The 26,547-nt window shown below is 48.9% G+C and overlaps 1 protein-coding gene across 1 annotated transcript in view; it reads left to right on the forward strand.

Moving 5' to 3' along the window:
• CUX2 (cut like homeobox 2) overlaps positions 1–26,547 on the forward strand; it is a 264,720-nt gene that overhangs the window by 80,456 nt on the left and 157,717 nt on the right.

Raw genomic sequence — 26,547 nt, forward strand, 5'->3', positions numbered from 1 at the left:
GAGGGGGTGGAACTTTGGACAAGCTGTGTGTGATGGGGGATCTGAAGGAACAGGTCCTGAGAAGCCAATGGCAGAACTTGAAGATCAGTTCCCTCTTAAACAGCTGTACTCTGTCCTGAGTTTCATTTCCTGGGCTCCCAGCCTGTTGTTTCCTTCAGGTTAAAATAAACCTGGTTAAGAATGCCTGTTTTTCAGCTAGACGTATGCACCTTGCCTCTCCTGCTTTTTTTCACCTTATAACCCTTTCTGAACGTAGACACCTTGTATGGTAGGTATGCCTTGTCCACCATCTTAAGTACTGGGGCATTGGACAGCACCTTCTACTCCCCCAGGCTGGGGTTAGCACCTTTATGGACCAGCCTCAGTGCTGGGCACTTTGGACCAACTGCCCCCAAGAAGGTGCTGCTTGACCTGTGCTTGGAGGAATGAATTGAGGCTTGTCAGGGACAGAGGGAAGGAAGGGCAATCTAGGCAGGGAAACAGCACCGACAGAGGCCCTGAGACATACAGGTACTGACCTCTGAGTCCTGAAGTTCCTGCCACTGGACTGGGTTAAGGGAGCCAGGGAGGATGGATGGGGAGAGAAAACTGACTGAACGTGAGTCTGGAAAGATGTTCTGAGTTCCTGAACATCTCACTAAGAACAGATTCTCTTCATAGGTGGTGGGGAGCCTGGAAAAATGCTTAAGCAGGAGATGAGGTGACCAGGGAATTAAAAAAAAAAAACTTACATAGAATTAAATTTATTTCTTAATGTACAGTTCAGTGACTTTTGACCACAATTAAAATATGGAACAGTTCCATTACCCCCCAAATTCCCTTGTGTACTTCTTTATATTCAAAACCTTCCACATCCTATACCTAGCAACCACCAATGTATTCTCTGTACCTAGAGATTTGCCTTTTTCAGAATGTCATGCAATAAGTAGTCTTTTGAGTCTAGCTTCTTTCATTTAGCCCCATGTGTTTGAGATCCATCCATGTTGTTGCATGTATCAGTAGTTTGTTCCTTTTTATTGCTGAGTAATATTCCATTGCATGGTTATATCATAGTTTGTTTATCCATTTGCTAGCTGAAGGACATATGCATTGTTTGCAGTTTGGGGTAGTTATGAATAAAGCTGTGATAAACATTTGTATCCAGGTTTTTGTGTGATCAAAGTTTTTATCTCTTTAGGGTGCATATCTAGGAATGGGATAGTTGGGTCATATAGTAAGTGTGTGCCTAACTTAAGAAACTGCCAAAAACATTTTTCTGAAGTAGTTCTGCCATTTTTGCATTTCTACTAGCAATGTATAATAGTTCTAGTTGCTCCACATGCTTGTCAACACTTGATATTGTCAGGTTTTTTTTTGCTTTTCTTCCTATTTTAGCTCTTCTAATAGGTGTGAAGTGGTGTCTCTCTGTGCTTTTAATTTTCATTTCCCCAATAACTAATCATGTTGAGCATCTTTTCATGTGCTTATTTGATATCCATATATCTATTTTGGTATTATGTCTGCTCTAATATTTTGCCACGTTTTCTAGTTGGGTGGTTTGTTTTCTTATTGTTGAGCTTTGAGAGTTCTTTATATATTCTGGAGATATATAGTCCTCTGTCATATATGTGATTTGCAAATATTTTCTCCCAGTTTTCAACTTACCTTTTCATTCTCTTAAAGTTTGTTTTTAAATAAATAAATAAACAAATAAAGGTCCCTCTGCCTGCAGTGGCCTGTATCGAACTCTGTTATTCTCCTCCTCATTGCCCTATCCTAGCCATGCTGGCCTTCTTCAGGTCCTTAAAAAATCAAACTCTTGCCTTCGTCAAGGTCTTTGCCCATGTTATACCTTCTGTCTGGAATGCTCTTCCACCTGCATCCAATTTAAGAAGTATTTGACTACCCCCAAATCACAAAGCCATGCTCCTATTTTTTTTTTTTAAAGCTTTGTTATTTTAGCATTTATGTTTAGATCTGTGATCCATCTTAAGTTAATTTTTGTTTATGGTATGAAGTAAGGATTGAGTTATTTTTTCTATATGGATATCCAGTTGTCCCAGTACCATTTATGAAAAAGATTTTCCTCTCCTTTTAAATGACCTTGATGCCTTTTTTCAAATATCAGATGAACATCTATGTGTGGGTCTACTTCTAGGCTTTCTATTCTTTTTCATTGATCAATATTCCATTCTCTCACCAGTATCACACTATATTGATTACTGGAGCTTCACAGTAAGTTTTGAAATCAGATAGATTAAATCCTCTAACTTTGCTCTTCTCTTTCATGATTGCTTTGGATATTCCCTGTCCTTTGCATTTCCATATAAAGTTTAGAATCAGCTTCTCAGTTTCATCAAAAACACCTTCAGGGATTTTTGATTGGGATTGCATTGAATCTATAGATCAGTTTGGGGGAAATAAAATGTCTTAACAGAGTTGAGTTTTCTGATCCATGAGCATGGTATATCTCCATTTCCTTCTCCCTACACTTCACCTGACTTACTCTTATTCATTTTTCAGGGAATAGCTTAAATGTCATCTTGTCACAGGGGTCTTCCTTACCCCATGACTAGATCTTGTAGCTCCTCTGGTGCTCTCTCATCCTTCTTGTGTCCTTACCACAACTATAATAGTTATATGTAATTATTTATTTTGTCTCTCTCTCCCTACTAGACCATAAATTCCCTAAGGGCAAGAACTAGAGCTCAGACTATATCCCCAGTGCCAAACACAGATTGGCACACAGTAGGTCTTCAGTAAAGATTTAGAAAGGAATGAGTAAGTGAAGATATCACCTCCTGCTCTTTTGGTGTGGGTCTGCAGGTGACTAGCTGTCAGGTGCACACATCAGTTCTCTGCTTGCTAACAGAGAAACCAAGACCTCATCCTCCCACCTTTTTCTTGGCCTTCTGCCTAGCACTTAGTTCCTGCTGACATGCAGTATATGTTGAGAACTATTCACTTGACAGGTAGATGTGTGTAATTATGATTTTTCAAAAATGAAATCTACAGAGAATTTTTAGGTAATGATTATAATACAGAGATTTAATTTACTTGAAAAAAAAAAGGTGTTGCTTTCACGGCATCAGTCGGAGCATTTGAAAACCAGTAGAAGAATCTTGATTGAATTAGGCTTTGCTCATAATTAGGAAATGCCAAGGCCTGCAAAACATCAAGAAGTGGTGAAGACAAAGTGATGAAATTAAAAGTCTTTTTTTTTTAAGGTTTAAGGAGTCAATGGTCTAGAGACATTGTATTTTTAACCAATCTGTTTCGTGGATGTTACCTGGATATACAAATTTTATTCTGCATTTTGATCGTAAGTCAGTACTATATATCAGCCTTGGCATTAATTAAATCCCTGGGATAAACATTTCTAGGACAGGCTTTTGGAAGAACTCTCTGAGAAATGAGATTGTTGGAACCAGTTGGCCAAACAGGTTGTAGAGAGCATTGTTGGTGATTCAGGGCAAGAGGAGAGAGAGAGCATGTGCTCAAGAATATGGAGTCCTGTGCAGGAACCCTGAAGCAGGAGACCAGAGATACTGCTTATTTTGAATTTGGATCTAGAGGTGGTTAATAAAAACAAAACAAAAACTTGACTGGAATTTTGGGGGGGCTTACATGAAGAGAAATGGAAAGAACCTAACTTTATCACCACCTGAGCTTGTCATTTCTTCCAGTCCTGTTAGTGTGTATTTTTTACAATGTACCATCTGATTTTAGTTGCAGAGCAGCCTTTTAAAACAAGGGCAGGGCGGCGGACTTGGTCCAGTGGTTAGGGCTTCCGTCTACCACATGGGAGGTCCGAGGTTCAAACCCTGGGCCTCCTTGACCCGTGTGGAGCTGGCCCATGCGCAGTGCTGATGCGCAAGGAGTGCCCTGCCACGCAGGGGTGTCTCCCCGCGTAGGGGAGCCCCACACGCAAGGAGTGCGCCCCGTAAGGAGAGCCGCCCAGCATGAAAGAAAGTGCAGCCTGCCCAGGAATGGCGCCGCACACACAGAGAGCTGACACAACAATATGATGCAACGAAAAGAAACACAGATTCCCATGCTGCTGACGACAACAGCAGCGGACAAAGAAGACGCAGCAAATAGACACAGAGAACAGACAACCAGGGTGGAGGGGAGGGGAGAGAAATAAATAAATAAATAAATCTTTTTTTAAAAAAATAAATAAATAAAACAAGGGCAGGGATGATCATCATTATTATTCCCATATCACAGATCTGAAAACTAAAGCACTGAGAGCTGACATGACTGACATGTAACTGTAAGATCCCAAATGGCCTCTGGACACGTACCATGCTCTGTTGCCTATACCTTGTAAAGAAGTCAGTATTAATGTTCTCCTGTTAGAGGCATATGGTCTAAGTTGCAGATAGGATGAGAGTTTTTGAGTGAGATTTAATAGTTTTGGAGAATATGGAGGCATTGTTAACAGTTGTAATATTAATAAATGCCACTTATTTAGCAATGAATCAGTCAGTATAGACTATATTATGCTGCAATAATGAAAGACCCCAAATTTCAATGACTTAACAAATGTGTATTTCTTGCTCATATGACATATACCCCTTGGTTACATGTCCATTACAGGTAGGTGGTGGGCTCTGCTTGTACTTATTCAGGGGCCCAGGCTGATGGAGCAGCTGTCAACTCTATTGTTGCCATCCACCATGCTAGAAGGATGGAGAGCTCTAGAGGTGCTGTGCCAACAATGAAATGCTCCTTCCTGGAAGAGACATCACTTCTGCTTTTAGCTCATTGGCCCAAACTAGTCACATGGCCTTACTCAGCCACAAAGGGAACCAAGAAGTGCAAACCTACCTTGTACCTAGAAGGAAGAGAACCAGAAATATTTGCCAAATAGCATGACTGCCATAAGCACCCAATAAATGAAAGTTGTTCATCCAATCCTACAACAAACCAGTAAGATAATAAAAGGAGCTTTTATTGAGTATTTACTATTTGCCATGTACTGCTTACCTAGAGCACATTTAACCCACAGCAACCCCATCAGGTAGAAACTATAATTATGTCCATTTTACAGATGAGAAAACTGAAGTTCAGAGAGGTCAAATTACTTGCCCAAGGTCACACAGCCAGCACCAATATTTGAATCCAGACCATCTTGCTGCAGAGCCCATTGTAGAGTAACCCCATTTAATAGATGAGAAATAGGAGGCTCAGAGAAGCAAACCAACATGCTCAGGTTCCCCTAGCTAGGAAGCAGCAAGTCCTAGTCTTTCCCTCACTCTATCATGTTGCCATGTAAAGGTTAGGAAACCTCCCTTCTCAGTTTCTGTTGGTAACTGCCAGCCATCCGTTCCCCATTGTTTTCCTGTGCAAGTAAAAGAAGCTGGTCATGGGATGTCTGACCCACCAACTCTCGGCCTTCAGTTTCCCTGAAGCGAGTACTGTGCTTGAGCCAACTTGTTCCAGCTCATGAAAATTACATAAATATACAGTTAAATTATCTTTGCAAAGTGCAACAAATACTCAAAATTTCATCTCTTCCCAAATTACTTTACTCTAGTTTACTATTATATGCTCTCGAGGTTATTTACCTCTATTGTATCTCTGTGGTGGAAATGCTACAGAATGGTATCCTACTACACATCTCTTCCCAACTCCACGCTCAGTGACTTTCTGTTGACAGTTGAAATTGGCCATGGTGGGAGTATTTACACCATACTCATCGGCAAGCATTACAGATCCAGGCTCTTTCCCATGAGAGACAGTTAAACATTTACTAGCTCACCACTGCCTAAAGTCCAGCTGCTGCTACCTCGGCATCACCAGCAGCCTCAGTTCTGCGCCACCTGACCCTCCCAATGGCTCCAGCTGGTTCCACAGCCAGCCCAGCTTCCAGGAGGCTTCTGCGTTGAACAACTGTGTGCATTCATCCCTGAAAACTTAAGGCCATTCTTCTCTTCCTCTCTTTAAGCCACTGGTTCTTGACCTTGGCCACCCATTGGACTCCCCTCGAAAGAGAGAGATTTAAAAATACTGATTCCAGGACCCATCGCCAGAGGGTCTAATTTAATTAGTCTGGGATGTAGCCTGGCACCAGGATTATTTTTTTTAAGCTTTCCAGCTATTGCCAAGGTTGACAGCCACTGTTCTAAGCAAGTTCAACATAGATTTTAAAAATTAAAAAAAAGGGGGGCAGCGGACTTGGCCCAGTGGTTAGGGCACCCGTATACCACATGGGAGGTCCGCGGTTCAAACCCCGGGCCTCCTTGACCCGTGTGAAGCTGGCCCACACGCAGTGCTGATGCGTGCATGAGTGCCGTGCCACGTAGGGGTGTCCCCCGCGTGGGGGAGCCCCACGCTCAAGGAGTGCACCCCGTAAGGAGAGCCGCCCAGTGCGAAAGAAAGTGCAGACTGCCCAGGAGTGGCGCCGCACACCTGGAGAGCTGATGCAGCAAGATGACATAACAAAAAGAAATACAAATTCCTGTGCCGCTGACAACAACAGAAGTGGACAAAGAAGACGCAGCAAATGGACACACAGAACAGACAACTGGGGTGGGAGGGGGAAGGGGAGATAGATAGATAGATAGATAGATAGATAGATAGATAGATAGATAGATAGATAGATAGATAGATAGATAGATAGAAATTTTGTGTAAAAAATTTTTTTAAAAAAACTTGGACTGCCAAAGAAGGCAGATTGGAGGACTAGAGTTTTAACTCACAGAAAACATTCTCAGCTTCTCCACCATTATCCTATAGAGAGGGCAGGGGTCAGCAGACTTTTTCTGGAAAGAGTCATTTACTTTGCGGGCCATGTGGTCTCTTGCAACTACTTAACTCTGCCACTGTAGTGCAAAAGCAGTCATAGATAATAGAGGAAAGGGACGGGGAGCTAGATTTGGCCCATGAGCCATAGTTTGCCCACACCTGTGCCCGTTGCCTTTAAATGGTGGCCATGCCTGTCCAGGTTTTGTCTGTCTTACAGTCCCTGCACACGATCAGCTTGGCTGTGGGTTGGTGTTACCTCTTCTGTTACTAGATTGAAGTTCTCTGGCTGTGAGGATCCCCCCAGGCTTCTCCCTGCTTGGAGTCCAACCCTCGGGCCTCATTTTGCAAATATTTATTGGATGAACACATTGATAAAATAAATAGCACACGGTTTTTCTTGTTTTAACTTTATAATGGGGCATTTCAAACATACACACAAATAAAGAGATTAGGTCTGAGGGTCATCACATTTGATCACCCAGCCCCAAAGTAGGTGCTCAATAAGCATATGTTGAATAAACGAAAGAGGAGATGGATGACAAGCTGGTGCATTTAGATGTGATTTTACAAACTTATAAACTAACTGTTACATGGATTCGGAAACACTGTCTCCTCCTACTGAAAGCCACACGTAGCCATGGTCCAGCCTCAGTGGGGGAGAAGACATCACAATCCCCTGGGACCTTCTTGACCAGGCTGGTTCCTAGGCCCCCGTCCGAGGGGGTGAGCTGTTGGGAAGACCGATGGACGGGAAAGGCTGGGAGAAGTGCAAAGGTAAATCTCGCCCCCACGCACCCCAGGGCTATGAAGGACATCCCTCTGTCTTGATCAGCTTTGACACCTTCTCTCTGGAGGCCTGGAGAGTAAGCAAGAGAGTGACCACAAAAAATATGGGCTGATTTAAACCTCTTTAAAGTTACTAGGCTACTGGAGATTAGCTTAGAGAAAATATGTCGGGTTCCGCTTTGATTTGCAATTTGAGATAAATGTGGGAAACGTGTTTTTGCCTCCTAGGAGAGGATTATGTTGCTTTGCAAGTTGGGTCATTGTCACTTTTGATTTCAGAACACTTACTTGTGCCTCCAGTAATGAACAAAAACCAGGCCACACTGAAACCAGCCCAGGAGGTCCTGCTGTCTCAGGGCCACCCAAAGTATCCTTGTTTCCACCCAATTCCCATTTCCAGATTCTGTCCTGCCACCCGCCAGCCTTAGAAGGGGTCTCCTTGGGCTGGTGGTTTATTTCAGACAGGCAAATCGTGTTAGTTTTGTTTTTTTAATCTTATATTTTGGGGTGAATTGTTCTTTACCCCATTGATTTCACATGTAATCTAGTCTTACACAAATAACCTCTATAAGTTGCCCAATCAGGGTAAAGTCAAATTTTAGATTCGTTAAACATGATCATGGAGCTTAAACTGGCAGGCAGAGAAGGAAATAAACCTATTTCCTGTAAACAGTCCCTTGCTTTACTTTATCTGCTAATTGATCTGTTAAGAGAGGCAGGGTTTTCAGATAGTTTGTTGAATTGAAAAATGACTCTGAATAAGAGCCCATGGGAGGCAGCGCTGTGGTGCGAACCCGATGCCTCTTGAGTAGAGGAGCATTTGGGGTCAGTCTTCCCTTCCCAAACGCTCGGGTTAACTTGCACAACCCTGGCCTAGAACTCCTTGCACTGGAAGGAGTGCACATATGGGTGTGCACTGTTTCCAAGTGCTACAGATTCCTCAAAAACAAATCACTCCTGCGGGGTTAAATCCTGTTTCCCTTGTGCAGTCCTGCTGGAAGTCCCTGGCTCCACTGCCTGGAGTGTTCTGTGGTCTAAATATAGCCATTTAAAACGATTACAGTCGGTCCACTTGGGACTGCTAAAAAGCCTTTCACGATAACTCTTGAAAGCCTGACGCCTTTAATCCTTAACTTTAATTTAAAATAAAGAAATCTTCTCAACTCATATTCCATTTTCCACATTCTCTCCCTCCCACCTGAACCCTCCCCTTGCAAATCTTTTCATTTCCCCCTCCTTCCATTATCGAAGAATAAGGTCCTTGACAAGTGGCTTCTTGGAGCAAGGATGGACGAGGCTATTTTAATTTCTTGCAAGCATGTTTTTATAGAAGAAAATCAAGTCAACACTCAAGAGTATACATAGCCCTTACTGAGATGGAGAGAATTAATCAGCCTGGAAAGTTCAGAATATAAAATGGGAGGGGGGGTGGGGATGGGATGGGAGGGATGTTTCATCAAACTGAACTGCTCTGGGAGACACAAAGATAAAAGGATTTCCCTCTCCGAGCGCCTTAAATATTGGCAAGCAGTGGGGTCAAGATTGTTTCTTTTGTTGTTATGGAAAGCCATACAGATAATTAATGCTGTTGAAAGAAGATTGTTCTGATGGCGTCTGTGAGGCTGGCCCCCCAGTCTGGGATCTTCTGGAAAGAAACAAGTCAGGGAAAAAGTTGTCCACTGGGGTAGATCCTGCCAATTTACACTAGCAATAAATAACATCCAGAGAGAGCAAACAGCCATTGGCTAGTAGCTGCAGATATTTGATGTGGACACAGCTTGGTGCATGCAGTGACCTTTAAATGGGGTGGGGACAATCTCCCCACCCCCGGATGGCTCTTCTTTCAAGCATAATTATTTAAGAAAGGAAGTTGAAACAGAAGCCTAGGAAGGTTGTGTATGAGTTTTGGTATTTACAGCTCTTATTTCTTCCTGGACGGATGGCTCCTGCTTTAATTTAATGGGCAGGAAATGTTTGAGCCCCTCTTTGGATGTCAGATGCAGCCACCAGGTCTGGCTGAACTTGGAGTCCTGGCAGGCCTGCTGGGCCCCCAGGAGCCTTCCGTGCCTTGGGCTGCCCCAGTCCTGAATGAACCAGTAAACACTGGGAAAGCTGAACAACCCCAAAGCAATCATAGAAGTCCCTAACATTTTCCTGACACTTAGCATGGACCAGGTTTGGGACACTTCCATGCCCACTTCATCCTTATCAAAGCCATAAAGGCTGGTACTAATTTTGGTCCCATTTGACAGATGAGGAAACTGAGCTTGGGGGGAGAAGGTTCACACAGCTAGCAAATGTCAGGATTTGAACCCATGCTTACTGGCTCCAGAGTTGACACTACTTTTTATTTTTATTTTTTATTAAGGTGAAATTCACATAACATAAAATTAACCATTTTAGAGTGATCAACTCATTGGCAGTGATCACGTTCACAATGTCACACAACCACAATCTCCAGTTCTTCATGGCTATATAATATTCTGTTGTTTGTGTATCTATTCATCCACTGATTGTCATAGGACTGTTTCCACCTTTTGGCCAGTGTGAGTAATTCTGCTGTGAATGTGCATGTACATATTTTTGTTTGAGGCCCAGTTTTCAATTCTCTTGGGTGTTACACGGGAGTGGAGTTGCCAGGTCCTAGGGTAAGTCTATGTTAAACTTATTTAGGAACTGCTAAACTATTCCAAGTGAACATTCTTCACCACCACCCTCTATCATGGCTGAAGCCCCACAGCCTCTCAAGTTGTTTTGGAAGGGACCTATTGTTGCTATGTCTTGGGGGTACTTCTGGCTTTTAGCCTTAGATGCGAGGAGTAGCCACCCATCTGTCCATCTGTCCATCCATCCACCCATCCACCCATCCACCATCCACCAACACTAGCGTTGTGGCAGGTGCTTCACCAGATGCTGGGGTGCTTTGGTGAACAGAACCACAGTCCCCAGAGTTAGGTCTAAAGGCGAGGGGACATGTGAAGTGGAAACTGCAAACCCAAGTTCCTGCAGGAGCCTGACAGGTGGGACTAATGAAGGAAGTGGGGCAGAGGGGAGGCGACAAGGGTAGGGGAGAATGCAGCCCCTGGCGAGTGTGTGTTCAGGCTAAGGGTTCTAACTGATAATTGCCAGGCAGGAATGCCAGGGCAGTGTGGCCACATCTTCCTGGTTTTTCTTACAAGAGACTAGACATTTGTGTCTTTTTTTTTTCACTAACACATTTTTTAAAATTAAAGTTAATAGAGCACATAGAACGTTACATTAAAAAAATAAGAGTTTCCCATATAACCTACTCCCCACCCCCCACCCCCATCATGTTTGTAAATTGTATTTTTTTGGAGATACATACATCACAAAAAAGGTTACATTATAAAAAACATAAGAGGTTCCTGTATACTCCCCATTCCCCCCCCCCACTCCTCCCACACCAACAACCTCCCCCATCATTGTGGCACACTTCACACTTGGCGAACACATTTTGGGCACTGCTGCACCACATGGATATTTGCATCTTTATGTAAAAATCCTTATCATTTAAGACATAGCACAAACCAAACCAAACATGCCTGCAAAACTAAACGGGCCACCAGGTTACCAACCAAATGTGTACTCAGAGCAGTACAGGCTCTGATATAGGTGTGAAGTCGAAGCCCGGGAGCTCAACTGAATTCTTTCTGGAGAAGTCAGGGAAGGCTTCCTGGAGGAGGTGGCATTTAATTGTGTCGGGAGACTGGGTAGGAAGGGAATTCCATGCAGATAGACCATGCCTGCTTGGGTTCCCCCAGCTAATTCAGGGCTACCCAAACATAGAGTGGGGTATGACAGAGGCACGGCTAGAGATGGGGTGGGACAGGCCCCCCAAAGTTGTGAGAGCATAAATTGTAGAGAAGTAAAATGTGTGGTCTGGCTGTGATAAGTGCTATGCAAAGTGGGGATGAAAGCATGGAAGGGAGTTGGGAGTGCAGGGTGTGTATGTTTGGGGGTGGGGGGAGCCGATACAGTTTGAAACAGGGCCTCACTGAGAAGGTGGCACTCGAAGGAGTTGGAATAAGGTGGCGATGAGGATGTCTGGGGAAGGAGCATTCCTGGCAGAGGGAACCACCAAAGCAAAAGGAAAACGGGGCAGCTGCCCTGTCGAACAGGTTGGCGGTTCCTCAGAAAGTCAGTTGCCATGTGACCTGGGAAGCCCACGCCTGTTCATACCCAGGAGAATTGAAAACAGGGGCTCAACAAAAACGTGCACACACGTTCACCGCGATGAAACGGGGGAAGCAACCCTGGTGTCCATCAATGGACAGATGGATGAACCAAGCGTGGTCCAGCCGTATAACGGAATAGTACTCAGCCGTGAAAAGGAACAGCATCAGGTCGAGTGAAAGGAGGCAGACACGAAGGACAGATACTGTGGGCCTCCGTTTCCGTGAAATGCCCAGAACAGGCAAATCTACAGGGATGGGAAGCAGGTGAGGGGTTGCCAGGGGCTAAGGGGAGGGGGAACTGGGGTTCAGAGTTTCCTCTTGGGGTGATGGAAATCTTCAGAACTAGAGGTGTTGGCTGTGCAACATAGCAAACGTGCTAAATGCCACTGAGTTGTTCACTTTAAAATGGTAAATTTTCTGTGATGGATATTTTACCACAGTTAATTAAAAGACGTTCTGAGGTGGGCAGAGGCCAGGTAGATTCGAAGGGAGAGGGAGGGGGCTGGCGAGGACTTGGGCTTTTACTCTCAGCGAGCTGGGGGCCACGGGAGGAACTGGTGCAGAGTGAGGTCACCTACTCGGGCCTCAGAGGCCCCCTCTGGGGAATAGCCTCGGGTTGTGGGGTCGCTGGGAGACCCCGCGCTCTCCTGCAGCTGTACGAGCACCAGCACGGGTGGTGCTGGGGGCAGGGGAGGCAGCGAAAAGCCACGGCTCGGCCTCGAAGGTGCTGCTGAGGCCGGCGGGACTAGCTGCTGGTGGGCTGCAGGAGAGAAAGAGGCAGGCTGGCTGCGCGGGGCCTGAGCAGCCGGGCGGGGAGCTGCTGCTTCTGGAGGGGGTGCAGGTGGGGAGGGGTGCCCGGGAGCCTGGAGTGGCCGGGTGGGAGAGCAGGAGCTCGGCTTGGGGTCCTGGTGTCATGGGCGAGCAGGGCCACGCCGCCAGCTTAGCCGGCGCTGACCACCAGCCAGGCCTCTTGGCGGGAGGCGGGTGGCGGCGGGATGGGGGCTACGGGGGAGGCTGCCTGTGCGGCTGGCCAGGTTTTGTGTCCAAAAATGAAGCCATAGGAATGTTCCTCGAGCCCTCCCCATGGGCCAGTGCCGCGCCCAGCTCTCTTCCCGCGTCATCACATTTAACTGACGCAACAGCCCCTTGAGAATCCTATAGTTTCTGATCCCATTTTACAAGTGGGTGTGGACAGCTGAGAGAAGTCAAGTGACTTGCCTGGCGTCGTAAGCAAGCAGGTGGCTGGACCCAGCTCTGGCCTCTGGGAGTCTGGCTCCGGGACCCGGACACTATTTGTCGTGGGGTCTTGTCTCCCCAGGAAGGGAAGGGCCCAGACTTGTGAAGGCAGTGCAGGGACTTACAGGGGACCCGTTAAAAAGTCCCAGGTGGACGGGGAAGGGGGTTGAGATTTGGCCTAAGAATTCCCTGCCGAAAGCGGTGTGAGGGAGGCTTCTGAGATGGGCACGAGGGAGAGATTTGTCCACCGTGGCCCGATGCCCTCTGCTCCCTCCGGCTGATATCATTGTCATCATTGCTGTTATTAAATTGAAATAAAGTCAGTCACTTTGAGGGAGGGAATGTTCCGGAAGGAAAGCTGCCAAAAAATATTACTAGAGGGGTTGTCCCTGGGTGATGGGAATTTTTAAAAAGTTTTATTATGGAAAATTCAGACATCCACAAAAATAGAACAATACAGGGAACCTCGTCCCCATTGCCCAGCACCACTTGTTGTCACCGTCCTGCTAGTCTGCTTTCATTGATCCAACTCCCTCCCTCCACTTTCTTTTTTCTCTAGAGTATTTTAAGAAAAACCTCAGAGATGATGTTTTACTCGTAGGCTGTGGCAGCGTTTTGAATGACCATTTATTTCTGACCCATTTGGATTTTCTCACTGGTCTGAAGTGTAGGTTTCCCACGCTCTCGGCACTCCATTTCCTCGTCTGTGAAGCGGGGCTGCTGACAGGCGCCCTCTGAAGAGTGTGAGGTGGTCTCTCTAAATTGCCGACGACAGGGCCCCCCAGCTTCGGGGCTGCTGTGTGTGTGGTGGTTTTTACGTGTGGATTCTGCTCCTTGAGGCCCTGGGTTCCGAACGGGAGCCGCCAGGGTGCGTGCGTCTGGGCTCGTGCCCTCGGTGTGCACCTGCTCTGCGCAGCTGTGCGGGAGCCTGTGCCACCCCAGTCTGCGCGTGCAGGGCTCGGCGCCTGGCACTTAGAGCCCTGGGCAGACGGCCCCGCCCCGCTGAGCCCCTTGCCACGCCCGTAAGTCAGGCATCGTCGAGGCCCCTGCTGTGGAGGGCTGCTCTGTGCAGAGGTAATGAGTACGATGCCTGCCACACAGGACGTGCCCGGTGCTTGTCGACGTGTGGGCAGCCGGCCTTCCCAGCACCCTCTCCTGGATTTGCTTAGGGATAAGCACGGGGCAGGATTGGGGTGTTGGCACCCCCACCTGCATGCACCCCGGATGCTCAAGCTCTGGCCATGACTACAGGCAGACCAGCGGGGGTCAGCCTTGCCGTCGTGCTCTCAGCAAGTGTCTTGGCTGCTCTGGACATCTGAGAAGGAATAGGGTGGGCCAGCCGTGGGCAGGGCTCTAGCCTGAGCTGGAGAAATCTGCAGGGGGGTGACTCCAGCTGTAGGGACCCCAGTGCCCATCCCCCACCCCAGCAGCAGCCACCACCAGACCAGCACGACGGGAGGGGCTTGGCATGAGGACCAGCAGATGCCAGTCTCGCTTTGCACACAGATGTATCTGCCAGTTTCTGATGGGGAGAAGGGATCTGGGAGTCGCTCACTTCATTGATAATTAAATTCAAATTTTGAGAGATTTGCATTTATCAAAAGCCTGTTTGACAAGGTGTCACTGTTCCCATCCAGCACCCAGGCGCTGGGGAGCCGGCAAGGCGAGGTGCAACTAATGGGGGTGGGAAGAGGGGGAGTGGGACACAGGGGAGGGGGAGGGGAGAGCAGCGCCGAGGCTGCCCGTCAGCTCTCCGCCATCACAGAGGGGTAAATTGAATGAAATGCCAGCCTCCCCTCAGGTTTCCTGTGTGACTTTGGCAAATCTGCTTACCCTTTCTGAGCCTTGGTTTCTTCATAGCAGCCTCCAGAGTCTCCCTCAGGAGGTCTTCTCCAGTTCAGCTTTGAGGTAGGCAAGGAGGCCCACATCCCTGCCATGCCCCACGCCTCACTTCTGAAGTGGGAGAGCCACGGAATCTCTGGGGATGCTGTCGGTGGCCCACCAGGTCCCTTCACTGGCTGGGGTACCCGTGCCCCAGCTGCTGCGCACTGCCTGGTACTTCTCGGCCTCTGGGAGCTGCTCTCGGGAGAGGCCTGAGAAGTCACGGCCCACCCCGCCCTGCGAGCAGCCCAGCCCTGGACCGGCTGAGTCAGGGGCTCGAAGCCTGGCCCCCTTCCCTCCAGGCAGCAGCATCCCCGGGGCCCCTCGTACTCCACTGCTCGCCGGTGGCGGGCTCCTGTGGGGCCCACATCGGGGTAGCTGCCCCCTGCTGGCCTGCTCCCCCCCACCCCCCAGCTCCTCCCAGAGGCTCGCCCTCCATCAGTTCTGGCGCGGAAATCCTCGTCTGGGTTCTGCTTCCAGGGCACCTCCTGAAGACAGACTCCAGCCTGAACGGAGGGCCCCTGAAGGGCCCCACCAGGCCGTGGGTGACTCTGGCTTTGATCCACTTCCCAGCCCCAGCTCACGTTCCCCTGCCTTTGGAGGCCTTCATGTCGTGGCACAGAAGACGTGGTATAAGAAAATTGTTTGCGCAAAATGAGTGAAAAAGGGATGTTTCTAGGCTTCGTGCAGGCTTGTGCGTTCCCTTCACAGGGCTGAGCTTCCAAAAGTCATTTTAAGGAGGATCAGATTCCAAAAGAACAATTTTCCCCCAGGAAACTGCCTGTTATGTCAAGGGTAGTGGACCCTTTCCTTCACTCTACCAAGGCCGTTCATGCTTCCAGATCCTAGCTTCAAAATCCTAAATCTGCTCTGAAGTAGCTGTGCAGCCTTGAGTAAGTCACTTAACCTCTCTGAACCTCTGTTTCCTTGTCCGTAAAATGTGGGTATTAGTGCCTACCCTCGGGATGATTGGAGGAGCACTGAGGCAATCACATGGCCTGGCCCACAATGAGTGTCCTATAAATGTCAGCACTTGGCATTTCCAGAAATTTCTCCCTTTTTTCTCCTCTCTATTCTGGTTCAGCTGCCCATCCCTCACCCTGTGCTGCAAGGAACACTTTTTCAGTCTTGAGGGCTTTCAGTGTCAGCTGTGCTTACAGAAAGAACTGCAGACGTGGGGTGAGCCGGAAATCCGCTTAGCAACTATCCGAGCGCCCTGGAAAGGCTGTACGAGGGCCCGATTTTGTGGGTAGAGGAGCGGGAACAGCAAGCGGGTCCAGGATCTGTTAATGGAGGATGGTTAGCGCTGTTGAGGCAAGTCTCACTTTTTCTTCGATGCCATAGATTGAGCTGCCAGCAAAGAGATTTTTGGGAGTTTTATTAAGGTTTTCTAGTGAGTAGCCATGCTGCCTGTCAAATCAAGAACCTCTCTTGAGATAGAGATAGGTGTTGGGAGGATCATTTTATTTCCCTGGCCATGATGAAGGCAGGTCTTCAAAAGCGGTTAGCTTCTAGCTTCCTGGCTGAGTCCGTCCTCCTCTTTTATATTAATAGGTTTCATCTAGTTGATGTTCTCCGTTTACTCATGAAACCAGAAAAGAGCAACAGCTAAATATAGCCCCTGCATAGGCGGACAGAGGTGGTCTGAATTTGGAGAATAGGGAGGTGGGCTTGGTGAAGGACGAGTAGTTGGGATGCTCGGTTCCCCTCCACCTCCATCCCCCCTCCTTCTCTTCGAAGGGGACCATGTTTCATGACTGTCAAGTGATCAGATGCTGGACATGGATACCTGTGTTTGCCACTTGTTCTTTCTGAGACCTGGGTAAAATATTTCCCTTCTCCAAACCTCAGTTTCCCTTTCTGTAAAATGGGGGTGGAGGATGCTGTCTCTTTAGGGTAAATGAGATGATGATAAGAATGAGTAACATGTAGTGAGCATTTAACCCTCTATCCGGCTCCACACTAAATATCTTCTCCTTTCATCCTTGGCACAGCTTGGCAAAGTAGCTACCAATATTATCCCCCTGTTACCAGGGAGAATACTGAGGAACAGAGAGGTGAAGTGACGTTCCCCAGGTGGCCCAGCGAGGAAGTGGCAGACCCAGGATTTGAACCCAACTCTGTGCTATTTGTGATTAAGTTCTCAGCTCTGTGCCTGGCACTTAGTAGGCACCCAGTAAACATTGGCTGTGGTGATCATGGCAATGGCATGGGTGTGTAGGAAAATATTTATAATTTTCTCAAGTCAGCCCTGCTGGAGGACAGGGTACTGAATGCAGGATGGCTTTCCCAGGAAGCTCAGTCATGGATCCATAAATTCCACTCAGATTTTCAAATAGGAGAGATCATGCAGAGCTGAGCCCCATGTGACGTCCAGCCTTCTCACCCAAAATAAAAGGAGTATATTTATATATGCCCACGCTCCACATTTTGGTATCTCAGAAGCAAGCAGGATATTGTAAGGCCAAGTGCAATGGCATAAAATATTGTCCCAATTTAATCCATCTATCTAGTGTTCCATCTAATTACTATATTAGAAAAGTCTTCAGACCATGTATTGAACATTATAAATGGGAATAAAATGATTCTGGTAATGGCTTAATAAAACAGGTGAGGTAGCTCCGTCTGTCTGCCTGTATCCTTGGACCATAGCCAGATTGATTTGTCAGGGAAGGAAAAAAAAAAAGAAATGGGCTTGTGCTGTTGCACTTGGGAGATTGTCTCCATTAGGGGTCTTTGATTTTATTCTTGTTTTTCCTTATGAGAAGTGGTTATCAGTTCCTTTTGTTAACGGCGAAATATGTAGAACTGATGGCAAAACTGACAGCAGCCGTTTCATATTTTATAAAGCCCCTCTCGGCTGTAATGTGCCGGTTGGGATGAGAGGAGGAGCCCTGCCGCTCTTGTTGAAATTGCAGCTGAAGGCTGCAGTGTTGTCTGAGTGTGTGACCGTCGGGGTGTAGCTGCTCTCAGGAGGGACAGCCAGGGGAGGGGGGGGTGACGAGAGGGTCAAGAGATGACACAGCATTTGCCCTGAGCGGGAGGTGTCCAGCCGGGAGGGACCTGGGCCATCTGGGTATCAAATCCCCTTTCCTCTGTGTGCCTAGACAGGACTTGCTCTTTTGGGATCTCTGAGGCTTTCCGTGTAGATCAAAAAAGGACTTTCTCTCTTCTGCCATCTCTCAAAATGCTGACTGCCCCATTACACGGCCCGGGCCCTGGTCCCCTTTCCCTGGAAGTCGCCGTCGTGATGGAGACTGGGCACAGCCCTGGCTGGATTGGCTCCTGGCTTTGGAGCCAGTACCCAGCAACCAGCGTCAGGCGGGCCACGCGGCGCATTGGTGTCGTCACTCCCTCTCTCGAGGACCTGCGTCTCGCTGAAGGGGCCCACACGCCCTCCTTAACCCCAAGCGCCTCACCTATTTCCAGCCCCAAACTCTTAATTTCTTGCACCGAGTAGACTAATATGTGGGCGTCAGAAGTTAAATTCCAGTGTACCAAAGAGGTGCCCATCTTTCACGGACTGCTGGCATTCGCACCAGGCGTCGGCCATGTTGTCATGGCAACACGGGCCCAGGACCCCAGAGACGGGAGCGCAGAATTAATGGCAGTCCCGAGTAAAGGATTCCTGTCTTGGCGAGGTTGATGGATTACATTGATGTACCATTTGTCATACTGTAATTGTTCTGGCAAATGTAATACCCACTAGTATAAACATTGTACTGCTTTGCTAATAAAACCCAAAATAGGAAGAGAAAGGATGATCCAGTGTTGTGCTCACTTAAAGAGACAATGCCTCCCATCCAAGTTGGAGCCCGCTTCTTCTTCCAGAGCCTTGGCGCCGGGCGCCTTCTCCGTCGATGTGCGCGTGCATGCTAAACAGCTGTCCGCCACCTGCCTTCCTGGCATGCTCGGCCTGGGCCGCCTGGGGTGCATGTGCAGGTGTTTTCTCCAGCGCTCACAGGACTCAGTTTCCCTTCCTGTCGGCATCTTCCAGGATTCCCTTTCTTGGACGTTTCACCCTGTTGGCAGGGACTGACTAGTCGTTGCCCACAATTGCTTTGTGTTTCTTTGACTCCTGCTTGGCGTCCTTGTTGGAGTCTGTTTGCCCAAATCGACTTGGCGTTCAAGGCCTTGCTCTGATTTGACTGCTGCCTCCAAGAAGGCTCCCTGGATTTCTCTGAGCTCCCACATCACTCAGGCCTATGTGACTGCGGTGGGTGCACCAGTGCTGGTACCCACATTGCCTTAGTGTGCCTTCCCCGTTAGGTCACAACGCCCTCTAAGGCCAGGCCTGGGTCTTAAGTGTCTTCTCGGTCTCCCGCTGCTATGCCTAATACATGCTTAATGAATTAGCAACTTACCAGGTCCCCCCTGGGGATGAGAGGCTTGACGAAGCAAGCTCATCTGCTCCCATCGCGGCGTCTCAGGGTCCCCACCCCGGCTCCTGCTTCTCTCTCCGGTTGCTGAGCTCTGAGCATTGGTGAGCCATCCCCTTCCAGGCTTTGCCCATGCTGTTCCCCCTACCTAGAATGTCCTTTCCCAAGTCTTTACTGGGTTCACTCCAAGCTTACGTGTTTTCTTGCAGAAATCCTTCCCTGACCACCCCTTTCCCCTACCAGGGAGGGGCTCCTCATGCCCCCTTAGCAAATGGAGTGTCCCTCAGCTGGGGGACCGTGTGCACCCCTCGCCCACTCTTCACTGAGGATACCAGCAGGTCATGTCCTCATCCTGTTCGCCTCCGGAGTCCCAGCAGCCAGCTTGAAACTCCTGAGCGCTTCAGTGATGAATGAATGAATGGGCGAGTGAATGACTGAATGAGTATCCTTAACTTCCCAGATTGTCTTCCCCAGTGGGGACTTTCAAGGCAACAGTCCAGGGCAAAATTCCTGGGCCCGTTCAAAGACGTTTATCCGGAACGGCCGGTGGTGGGCAGCTGTGGGCCGTGGAAGCGGCTGTTGCTCTGTGGCTGAGCTGGGGCCTGGGCTCTCTGGCCACACCTTCCCTGGGCAGCGTCTCTTTGCTCTCCCGCCTCCTGCCCTGGGATAAGCGGGGCAGAGTCCCCTGTTGGGATGAGGGAGGAACATGGCGGGGTGGCCCTGAGCCTAATCTTGCCTCCGGGCCTCAATTTGGAGTTCCAGCTCTCCCGAGAGGTCTTCTGAGCCATAAATGAGTGTCTTTTTGATTCCCCTGATGCCTGCCTGCGGGTTATCAGGGCAGGAGGGAGAAGGGCCTGCTGAGGCTCTGTGCTCTCATATGACGTAGGCCCGGGCGCTGCTCGGCTTCCCTTGCTCTGCTACCTCCCCACTCAGACGGCGGCCCCAGCCCCCTCTTGTTCTGTTTCTGTTAGAAATGCATTCAGCGCAAGTATCAGAAGATGGAGGCTTAAATTCATATGGATTTTTTTTCTCACATGGCAAAGTCCAGAGGTAGGCAAGCCTTCTGCCTTTCCATTCCCTTCCAGTATCTTGGAATCCTGGCTTGCACCTTCAGAGCTGCAGGATGGCCACCTTCCTCCAGGACCTGTGCCTGCAGGCCGGCAGGGATCACAAGGGAAGGCCCCGGAGCAGAGGACAGAGGGTTTTCTCCCAGTGAGAGTTTTGCCTTTTAATTTGGAAAGGGAAACCCTCTTCAAGGACATCTGTTTTCACCTTCCTTGTCCAGACCTAGGGCATGACTGCTCATAGCTGCAAGGGAGGCTGGGAGAGCAGGCCCTTCAGTGTTCCAGCCTCGGGGGGATGATGGTAAGGGAGGAGGGGGGATTGCCGGAGCTTTGGGGTGGCCTCTCTAGCTCCCGTTTTACATAAGAGTAAGTGAAGGTAGAGAGGGTCAATGCCATGGGGCCATTTAGCTTGACATCAGAGTTTTGGCTTCGGAGTTAGGCTCCCTGGGCTTGACAATTCTTGTGACCTTCAGCTCCCCCTGAGCCTCAGTTTCCCCTTCTGTAAAATGGGAATAATAGTAGCTCTAAGCTCAGAAGACTAACATGAGGGTTATTAGATTAGATCATCCGTGTAAAATCATTTTCAGAGTGCCCAGGATATGATAAGAGTTTAACAGATGCTGCTTGTTATTAGTAACGAAGCTGGAATTTGAATCCAGATCTGTCTGAACTCAGGCCTGCGGTGTCGGGGCATGGCATCAGCTCTGCTGCCCCTGGGAAGGTGGCCAGCTCAGAGCAGCACAGAAAAGGCTGGGGTTTTTGTCCCCAAGATCGGCGCTCACTGCCTCTGTCCCCACAACCTGTTGGCCTCCCACCGTGCCTCTGTAACGTTATTTACGGCTGTGCCTCCTCATTCTCTGCCCACGGAGGCCCCTCTTCCCTCACCCAGCCTGCTCCCCCACCAGCTGGGAGTGAGGGGCTAGAGCTCTGAGGACCTTCTGAGCAGAAGCCTTGATGCCTCTCAGAAGCCTTCAGTCCTGCCCTCTCCTGGCTCCTGGGACCCAGCCCTTGTGAGGTCCGGCCTGCGCACCTGTGGCCGGGATGCATGGGGATGAAAATGGATGGCATGCCACCCAGAGGCCGGGGCGGGGGTCGCCGGTCCTCCACCTGGGGAGGGCTTGGGAGCTGGCCCAGAGCAGACCCTGAATTCCCTCCAGGAAGGGGTGTGTCCCGCCGGGCTTGGCGAGTGAGGCCTCAGGGTGGCCCAGGTCCCAAGACGCAGGGGCTCACTTGTCAGGGAGATTCTCCACCCGGAGCCTGTCCTTTGGCCTTCCCTAAAAATACTGCCCCCCTTGCTGCTGCTGCTGCTGCTGTTAATAATAACAACAACACAGTGCTGTACTGTGTGCTTAACACAAATGATGTCTTTTAATCCTCCCAGCAACTTCAGGAAATAGATGCTGTTTGTAACTAGGTAGGGCTATTAACAGTACCACGGCAGAGGGAGGTGAAGTCATCTGCCCAAGGTCACACAGCCAGCAGGTGGCTCAGCTGGGCCTTGAGCACAGGCCTGTCTGTGACCAAGACCCAATCTCCCAACCATCCCATCCCAGGCCGCCCCGACTTTGATTCAAGCAGGGTTTCTCCACCTCGGCGCTATGGCATTTGGTGCTGGTGGTCCTTTGTGGTGGGGGACCGTTCTGTGCATCTAGGATGTGGAGCAGCAGCCCTGGCCTCTACCCCATAGGGGTCGGTAGCACCCACACGCGCACACACACACACCCCCAGGGCGAAAATGTCTCCACACGTTGCCTCCTGTCTCCTGGGGGACAAAAATCACCCCCCTGGTTTAAAGGAGCCTTCTGGCCAAGCAGAGAATGTTGAGCCATTGCTGCTGTCCTCACCAGTGCGGCCACGGCAGCCGAGGTCCACGCTGCCCGGTTTAAAGCCACATCAGTCCATAGAAACCAAGCTGGGGACCGAAGATCACTGGGGCGGGGGAGGGAGGATAAGGTGTTCTGTGCCTATGAACAGGATTTTCCCCCGGGAGTGCCCCAGCACCCCACACCGCTGTGCCCCTCAAATGCCCAGGCACTTTGCTCATCTCCCTCTGGGGTAAGGCTGGACACACCCTTCGTCTAGCTTGTACGATGCTCATCTGTAAGATGGGTTACATTAGCAAGAACGCGCCCCTTCAGGCTGGGGAGGACATGGGAGGCAGGCGTGGGACACTTTGCTGAAGAATAAAGTGAGGGAGTAGAATAGGATCCCATTTTTGAGAAAAATTCTGTATTTTGTTTTCCATCATGCATATCTGTGAGTGAATGTTTCTTGGCACCTAGAAAAGCCCAGAAGGATGCCCCGGAGTGTTCCCATGGTTTTATTTTCACTGCTGTATCCCCAGCATCCTGGCCCATAGTAGGTGCTTAATAAATATTTGTGAAATGGCTGAATGCAAAGTGGCAAGGCAGGGTTGCCTACTTTTTCTTTGTGTGCTTTTCTGTCCTTAGAATTTTTAATAACAAGTGTGTATTAACTTTGCGGTTAAAAAAACATATCCTTCCCCCAAAAAGGAAACTCAAAAGAAAAACACAAAAAACAATCATGCCTTGAACTTGCCCAGCTCCTCCTTCTGAAGAGCTCAAAACCCACGCGCCCATGTCACCAAAGCCACGAAGAGAAGCGAGGCTGGTGTTTTATGCTCCTTGTTCAGTCATGCATTGATAAAATTGGACTCCCAAAGAAAGCTGCTTCTTTATTTATTTCTCTCACTTTTGTTTTTCCCTTGGGCTTTTTTTTGGGGGGGACAGGGGAACCAACAGACAGTGGTTGTAGACAGGAAGATAAGAAGGGGAGGGGAGAGGGGCCTAAAGCTCCTGCCAGGCAGAAGGCAGGGGCTGGACCAAGCGACCTGGGGGACATGGCAGTCAGGGAAGGAAAATGGGGGCAAGCCTCTTCTGGGAGCAAGTCCCTGGACCACCGGAAGAGAGGCTATCTCGTCTCTTTTTTGCAGAGAAAGAGGAGGGAGAAGAACGCCCCTGTCCCCTCCCCAGCCCTCTGATTTCTAAATATTCCAAAGACCTTAGAGTTCTTACAATTGCATCTCAAATGTTTTTTAAAGTTTACGACTGACCCCATTCGTAGAAAAAGATAAACACCCTTCCTGTGTTTGGAGTCATATGTAATTTTTATCTCTTGACCTTTAAATGTAAGCAGCAGTAAAATGAAGAACTATTGCAGTCATTTAACACTCCGGCTGTACTAACTGGTTCCTGCCTGAGATCCGTGGTTTTAAATTGGCTAATGCAGAATACTTGCAGAGCTAATAATAATTCAGATTACTCCTGTCAGCTATTCCAGTTTCATGGGTAATTTAGTAGTTGAATAAATTTTTAAAAAAATTCATTCGTTACCATGCACTGTTATGAATCAGTAGATGGTTTACCATTGGCAGCAGTAACTGTAAGAAGATTTAAATTGCTACTGAAAAGGATTTGAGTGAAGGTAATGTTTTATAATGTTCTAAGCCATATGCACTACTTTCAGGCCTCATCAGTTTTACATTGATTCCTAGTGAAGTGTTTAATTGCATCATGAATGCAATATAATTCAGTTCTTTCTACTAATATGGTATATATCTCAAAGTGATATACAGCGCTGACAGGGAGAATTCACAGTTTCTTCCGGTTTTGGGAGGGCAGTGTGAATTAGGCGCCTACTGGATGCCTGGAGGGCAGGCGGTGGGGGCAAGGCTGTGGCCTGGCACCCTGGCACTGAGTTCGAGGGGTATCCCAGGGCGCGTGTGGGGAGGGGTGGACTGTGTCCGTCACTGGCTCACCATGCCCAGAGAAAGGCCAAAGTGCAGTGTTACTGGCCTACCGGAGGAGGGCAGGGTGCTCTCTTGGTGGCTGAGAAGTCACTGAAGGCTGACGAGGCTCACTCCACCATCTGAGGCTGTTGGAGTGGGTTCGACAGTCTCCTTAGCACCTTCCAAATGCTTAGTGAAGATTGGGCTTTTTCTTTTTTCTCTCGCCTTCCTCCTCCACCCGCCCCCCCATCCCAGTTGTCTGTTTTCTGTGTCCATTTGCTGCGTGTTCTTCTTTGTCCACTTATGTTGTCAACAGCACTGGGAATCTGTGTTTCTTTTTGTTGCATCATCTTGTTGTGTCAGCTCTCCATGTGTGCAGTGCCTTTTTCTGTTTTTAAAGATTTATTTTTTATTTATTTCTATCCCCTCCCCTCTGCCCCCAGTTGTCTACTCTCTGTGTTCATTCGCTGTGTGTTCTTCTGTGTCTGCTTGTATTCTTGTCAGTGGCACTGGGAATCTGTGTCTCTTTTTTGTTGTGTCACCTTGCTGCATCAGCTCTCCATGTGTGCGGCGCCACTCCTGGGCAGACTGCAACTTTTTTCGTGCTGGGCGACTCTCCTTATAGGACGCTCTCCTTATAGGACACACTCCTTGCACGTGAGGTTTCCCTACGCAGGGGACACCCCTGCATGGCAGGGCACTCCTTGTGCACATCAACACTGCATGTGGGCCAGCTCCACATGGGTCAGGAGGCCCTGGGTTTGAACCCTGGACCTCCCATGTCATAGGCAGACTCTCCATCCAAATCTACTTCCCAAGATTGGGCTTTTTGTATCTTATTCATTTACTTATTGACAGATACTTATTGAGCACCTACTGTGTGGCCCAGGAATGCCTTTGAAGGAGATTTTCCCAGACCAGGTCATTGGTTCTGAAAGAGACCTTGAGTACTTTGAAGCCAGGGTTTAAAGAGGGGTCAAGGAGCTGGCGGGCAGTGGGCAGGGGTGAGCTGGCCAGACACTGGGACTCCAGCTGACGTGACAGACTGAGGGTCTGTGCCCTGTCTACAGGGGACAGCAGCCCCCAACTCTGGCCAAGCATCACCATAGACCCCAAGTGGGCCTATTTCTCACAAGAAGGCTGGAACTCAGGACTTTTATGCAAAATCATCCATTTTTAAAGGGCAGAAAATCCACACACAAGATGCAGTCCCCACTAAACGTGTCTGTGAGCACAACCTGCCCGAGGACCACCAAGAATCTTTTACTCTCAGGGCCACCAAAAAACACCTGTGATAAAGGTAGCAGAGCACACGGCACTGTGCGAGCCTCTGATGCGGGTCTTGAGATCGTACTCTGTAGCTGGGGGAGGAAGGAAGGAGGTGTGAGGATTTGCTGCATTCCCCGAAACATAAAGAGAGCCCTTCAGAGACAAAACTTGGCATGGAGGGACAATGGAGCCTTGGGCTTGTAGGTGCAAACTTTAAACAATCGGTGGTGGGGTGGGGAGGTTAGAGCTGGGGCAGATGCTCCTCTCTGGCTTTTTCTTTCAATCTCACGAGTAGCCCGGGATGCAGCGGCTTTCCTTCTGGGAAAGGTTGCTGGATTCTGGTTCTTGAGGCAGTCCTGGGCTAGCATCTTGGAAAATCGTAGTGTGTAAAATTCAGACTCATTCGTTCTGACATTTATTCATTTATTCATTCATTCAATAAATAGATTCTGAGCCAGGCACTGGGGCAGGTGCTGGCGATGGTAGTGAACATGGCAGAGGGGTCTGCCTGCCCTCCCAGAGCTTCTGTTCTAGTAGGGGAGGCAGAGCATAAGTGAATAGATAAGAAGACAAAAAATTACTTAAGGTACTACCAGTGGCCTCTTCCAAGCCAGATCCTCTTGACACCTTGATGGTTCTGTTTTTAAAAGGTGGGTTCCCATGGAAAGAATGTCCATGTGCATCTGGGCAGGGGGGGCTCTCGGAGAAGAGAAGAAGAAAGCTGTGCTACATGCCCTCTAATCGGAAGGCTTTCTCTGTCGAGCCCCTTTGAGTGATGCAATAGTCAGACTTGCTTGTTGTGTCTCTCCCTTTTTGAGCAGGACCTTAAATTGGAGTTCATGCATTTTCAGATATCTGATTGTGGCACAGGCCACGGGGCTCCCCTTCACCCAGCCTGGCGCCGGCGATGTAATCAGAGCCTTCTTTTTATCCCCACTCTCGAGGAAGGCCAGCCGGGCTACCTTTTTGATCATCGTAACCTTGATGCAGAAGAATAATTTATCCGTGCCCCCGGACGAGGAGATTGCAAAATATTATTTATGAAGACGAGCCGACGCGTCGTAATTCTGGCCCTGCGTGGCGGGATGCTGCTGGCCGTGATGGGGAGATGCAGGTGATGTTTGATAATAAAAAGAGGACCTCATGCCCGTGCGGTGGAGGCGTGGGGGAGGAGAGTCCGGGGGATGTAGGTTGTCCTGGAAGATGGCCCAGACTGTCTGCTTCTTTGACTGCAGGTCAGAAGAGGGAGGAGAAAA

The sequence above is a fragment of the Dasypus novemcinctus genome, chromosome 19 (genome assembly GCF_030445035.2).
Source record: "Dasypus novemcinctus isolate mDasNov1 chromosome 19, mDasNov1.1.hap2, whole genome shotgun sequence".
In the NCBI taxonomy this organism is placed as follows: Eukaryota; Metazoa; Chordata; class Mammalia; order Cingulata; family Dasypodidae; genus Dasypus; species Dasypus novemcinctus.